At 28.6% G+C, this 5,865-nt stretch overlaps 1 long non-coding RNA gene across 3 annotated transcripts; it reads right to left on the bottom strand.

The window, feature by feature from the left end:
- Positions 1-4,617: 4,617 nt before the first annotated feature.
- LOC103309952 lies at positions 4,618-5,865 on the bottom strand. Of its 3 annotated transcripts, XR_510888.3 has the most exons (3): positions 5,706-5,865; positions 5,407-5,638; positions 5,119-5,334 (listed from the first exon to the last, which is right to left on the bottom strand). It is a non-coding gene; the product is annotated as an uncharacterized LOC103309952 (long non-coding RNA). The 3 variants fall into 3 exon arrangements; XR_003838975.1 differs by having other exon boundaries at positions 4,618-5,334; positions 5,422-5,857; XR_001679805.2 differs by having other exon boundaries at positions 4,618-5,334; positions 5,407-5,854.

The raw sequence follows: 5,865 nt of genomic DNA on the forward strand, positions 1-5,865 counted from the left end.
GACATTATATTATGATTATTTATTATATTAACTATTAAGGTTGTCAGTGCCGGTTTTTACAATTTTACGAAATCCTATACAATTTGAAAATTCTATTTTATTGTTTAGTTACTACCTTAATTAAAATACTTTTACACTAATCTACAGATCGATACCTATTTAGAGGGGGGGGGGGGTTAATACGGAGTATTATATTATCAACAAAAATGACTTAAAAAAAACTCTCACGCCCTGTAAAATAGTCAGATTTTGTTAATTTATTTTTTATTTAAAATAAGAGCCTCAAACCTATTAATATTATGTACGTATATCATGAGAAAAAAATTATATTAAGAATATATTAATCTAAGCACATATTATAAATAAAATAAATGTACAATTTATTGTTATTGTATAGTCGGATTTTATAGTCAGATATTGTATGGAACGGCATACATAAATTATCGATACGGGTGATCAAACAATTAAACTCGTGTGACACAGCAATGTCCTATGTTGGTAGTGGCCCTGGGGGGGGGAGGACTTTTAGGAGTGGTAATTTTTTGAAATCCGAATAAAACAAAAGTTTTGTAGGTTTTTAATTAACAATATTCTTTAAGAATACTTATTCATTGTTTGATAAATATTCATATAATAACACATTCACATTTTCGGCTTTGGAAATTATTTTATTGTGGCGATATTGTTTTTGCATCAGTGACCAATATGCCGCGAGTACATTTAGTACATTTATTTTGGAAATGCCATATAGCACTCGCACAGTTGCGATAGTTTCAATTCTATTTCCATTCGTAATATTTTCTAGTTATTATAGGTATAAGGTACCTACTTATTGAATTTTTTTTTTACACGTATACAAAATTATATATTTCATAATTCCTTGTATTATAACTGAATGATTATTGAATTTAGTGTATATCTTTTAATATGTTGTACATTATCCGTTTGCTATTTTATTACACTCTCATACATATCGAATAAAAATTATTGATGAGCCCTCAACCGGCCAAAAAACAGAAAATTTAATTTGAAGTCAAAACGTAGGTAAACAAGTACGCTATAACGGACAAGGTCATAGTCGACGCGTAGCGATCGTTGTGAATAATTATTATAAGTGGATTTTGGAAGCATCGCCGTCCGATATAATATGGGGTTCTCAATATGATTGAAACACGATTGGAACCTTTGCCTTACAATCACTATAACTCGTAGAACAAATAATATTATTATGTACCCAAAAAAATACCCGATTTCTTATGAATTTAGCGAAAAGTTGTCATGGTGTGCGACGCTCATCGATTATAAATTGTATGATATAGGATACACTATAAGAACGTAACGTGTGTTCTAAACTGAGAAGTATTTACAGAAGTTATTTATAAAATTATACATATTATAATACGTTCAGATATATACATTATAATAATATAATAGTTATTATATTAATAACATTATAATATCATTATTACCACATGATCGATGTATTATTTATACATTTGGCAACATTTGTCCGGAATTATGGCGTTTCGGCGGTGATAAGCTTTCCCGAATGTATGGTTAAGTCTCCCGATTTTTAAGACTATTCAATTCTCCCGTTGCAAAACTCTACCAGGTCAACATTTTGTATACCTAAAGGAAATGTGTAAGCTCTCCAGATTTGTATTAAATGTTATTAATATACTATGAATTGTCTATTTCTCTAGTTGGTAAAAATGCGTGGGTATGCGTCTTTATAAAAAATTATATTTTTCATATTTTCCCGTATTATAACTGAATGATTATTGATTTCGTACTTATTTACCGTTTAAAATATGGTATCACATTTTTCAATTATTATTTTATTACACTCTTATACGTTATAATATGTGTAAATTAAGATTTAAAAATTGAATATATTTTTAATCAGTGGGTACCTATATTACCATACCTATTTAGAAGCATATTATAATTAAATGCAATATTTCAAAATTTATATTTTGGTGGCTTAATATATTATATGCCTAACACTGCACTGAATCGAAGGAGGACTATATAAAATATAATATATATAACGTTGTACGAAAATACATTAGATTTTAAATAGTGAAAAAAAATTCAAGAAGGGTCAACACCCCACCCCCCTCCTCGCACCTTTTGTGTTCTAAATCAGGTAAAAAAATAAGGTAAACGTGTACGGTATAACGGGCAAGGTCCAACCGGATGCGACGTTGCGAATTGTGATAATGGAAGTGTCTTGGACATAGGTATTGTCGTCCGATTTGTGGGGGTTCTCAATATCCATAGATAAAATTCCGATAGACCTCGCACCGCTATAAAATATATCGCTGCCAGTGAACATTTATAATATTGTCAGTCGCTCTGGTGTCACCGTTACCTTCGGACGTGCCCGTTTCATTAGCGATCCGACCGTTAGGTACGACTGTGTTGTACAAGACTGTGCTGCAGGTAGAGCGATTTTTTTTGGTTACCTGTAATTTTTATTTTTATAATTAATAATTTTACATTTTTATTTACAATTGTTAATCTTTTGTTAAACAGAGCGAATTATGGAGCACAATACGGACGATGGAAATGTACGCAAGGGGAAATCGGTGAGGTTCATTCAGGAACCCGAAATTTTTGTCTTCGAGTCGCCATCGAATGATGTTGACGAAGGAAATCCGATGACCAGTTCTCCTGGTACACGACCAGAACAGGGCTCCGTCCGGGAACGCATTATAAGGTACGACCAGAATGTGGCGTGGCGCTCGATCCCGCTACATCCTAGGCCTCCCGCACTGCCACCGAGGAACATTTTAATAGCTAGTCTTTCTCAATAATTTCATTCCTTGACAACTGATACTGTATTACATTAAACAATAAATAACCTGTGAAATTTCAAATTTAACTTAGTTGTTAAGTAACTCAGATAAAAATAACTTGTGAACAATTCGCGGAAAATTAATGGAAAATTAGGTTAAAGTATAGCTATATGGTGTGGGAGTGTTTTAATCCAGGAGCTAGGGAGTGCTCACACCGACTTTGGTGTGAAGCCTATAAAAAACAAATATCGATTATTAATAGGATTTTTTACTTTTATATAAATAAATTTTATATAAATTTTTTACTTTTATATAAATATCAGGAGATCCATTTAAAGTGTCTACACTCGCATTATTACCAATAATTTTAACTCATTTGAAAATATTATTTTTATATAAATACAGTGGAACCTCGATAAGCCAAAATTCAAGAGAATTTCAATTTTTTCGACTTGCCAAGGTTAGGTTAGGTTATACTCTATTCACGATAAAAATGCCTAAATTTGTGAATGAATAGTGATAATTGAGCCGCTGGTCGCCGGTAGTTATCTTGCGTATAAGGTTAGTAAATACTAAATACTCTAATATAATCACAATATGTATAATAACTAGATACCCGACTCCATATATACAACAACATTATTAAATTATGATGCCCGACGCCATTTGCAACTTTGGCAATGCTTACATTTATTCATATACATATTTACTTATATATACATATATACTGATAATACTATTTTGCCCTAGTTGTAAATGGCTGCCAGTGTCATTGATAAGAAGAAGTCGGGTATCTAGTTATTATACATATCTGTGAATATAATATATACTAGTTTGTATTGTATTCGTAATCGTTCATACTAGGTACATAATATTAGCAAAGAATAAAGATAATATTGCCGACGGCTCAGTAATCTGTAATCGTACACGAATTGGAGCATTCTTATCTTGAATAGAGTATCGGCAAGGGAACGGCATTTATTTTGACTTATTAAGGTTTTCGACTCACCAAGGTTCCACTGTACCTAATTTTTTGTCACTTTAAAACAACATTTCTGAAAATAATATATAATTTTTGCTATTTTTAACGTTATCACTTTTAAGATTATACTTTTTGAATGACACCATGTACATTTTTAATTTCATTCTCCGAAGAAATATATTATTAAATTATCCAAATGTTGGAGTATTTCAATCTATAAAAGTAAAATTTTGGACAAGTATGGTTCATTATAGTTGTAACTTTAAACGCTTAAAAGTTATGACTTATGAATTAATTGCCCTAAATATAATCTTTATAAATTGAAATACTAAGAATAATATTCTGCATATGAATATTATTTATAAATATAAATTTAATTTGGTATTGAGCCTTGATATTTTGTTATGTTATTCATGTCATAAAAAAAATGTATGACTAATATAATATGTTGCAGTGACTGTCTTAGTTAATTGAACTTATTATAATCTTTATTAATTATAAAGTAATGTTTCTTCGTTCATATTAGTTAAAAAAATAAGATAGTTTCTTAGTATTTAATAATTGCAATAAAAAATAATAATTCTTGTTCATTTAAGTTATTTAAGCAGTCTATCTAAAATTATACTAACAAATAATACAATTTTATAAATAAATGTATATTATTATGTATAGATCAGGCAGGGCTTGCAAACGTAATTTTAACGGAAGGCGATAATCTAAAATAATTAAATACCGCAAAACAAAACATAACGATTAACAAAATATATTATATATCATTAAATAAAATATAACGCAAAACGAAATTATTTAAAATCCATTTATTTAAAAGTTATATTGGTTAAGTAGAAATATTTATTTCATGCATACGGTCATTATAATTGATTATAATATAATTATAATTATAATATTATGTTCCGTATCCGGGCAATTACCTAACCGCATTAACATTAACACTATTCTAAATAACGATGATAAACGCAAAACTTGAATAACGTTTTAATTCTGAATAACGATAAACACAAAACTAGTACAACATTTTCGTTCTAAACAACGATAAACTCAAAAATTGTGTAACGTTTTAATTTTAAATAACATAAAACGGAATGTTTTTTCAAATGCGAGTCCTGGTATAGAGTAAAGACCATTTTGTTGACATAGTGATTAGGTCATAGATAATAATGTACTAGGTAGATATAAACTTATGGTTTATGAAGATTGCTTACCTAGGTATTTTTAGTATTTAAAACTTTCGAAATATCTTTATAAATAATTTATTTGTATTGCCTACACTCTACAGTATTAAGTATTAACTATTCAACAAATTAAGAAATTTACCATTTTTTTTATATTTTAAAAATTTTCGAATATTATGATCATCCACTTGTTTGGCCAGCACAACGAGTTTACTTCCTTTTGCCAAATATTTGCATTCAAAAAAAGCTTCTTGCCATGTTGCTGTTTCTTTACTTAAATGATAACAGTTACTTCCAAATTTTGAAAATCCATTTTGACAATTGTATATCAATTTTGATTCACACGTATAAAATGCAACTGCAAAGAAAAAATTGATTTTATTCAAGCTATGGCAAATATGTAAATATTTTTCATGTTATTTGAACATACCAATATTAAACATACATAATATTAAATAAAGATAAACATTTTTTAATTCAGCTAATATTTTAAAATTCATTTTTAGTTTGAAAAAAAAAAACGATCAGAAACTTTGATCTTTACTAGATCAGTTACACTTTAATACTAAAATGTTTTTGTAAACTCCCCAGTATTACGATTTTTATTCATTATTCAACCTTCGGGCGAGTTTTGTTCATCCAGCCAATTATAAAACATCGCGCTATGAATTCCAGAAAAAAAAAATTAATACTCAAATAAACTAGTTAGGTTTTGGTATAGGTACCTACTTAAGCACTTTATAATTTTGATGTTTATTTTATATTATTATTTATTAATTAGATTCTTCTACATGTCTCATATGTATATTGTATTTTATTATATTTGGAATCTCTATTTTTCTAAGATATGTGTTATGTATACTTGATACTTTTATATTTTAAATATTTT

This window comes from Acyrthosiphon pisum, chromosome A1, assembly GCF_005508785.2.
Source record: "Acyrthosiphon pisum isolate AL4f chromosome A1, pea_aphid_22Mar2018_4r6ur, whole genome shotgun sequence".
Classification (NCBI taxonomy): Eukaryota; Metazoa; Arthropoda; class Insecta; order Hemiptera; family Aphididae; genus Acyrthosiphon; species Acyrthosiphon pisum.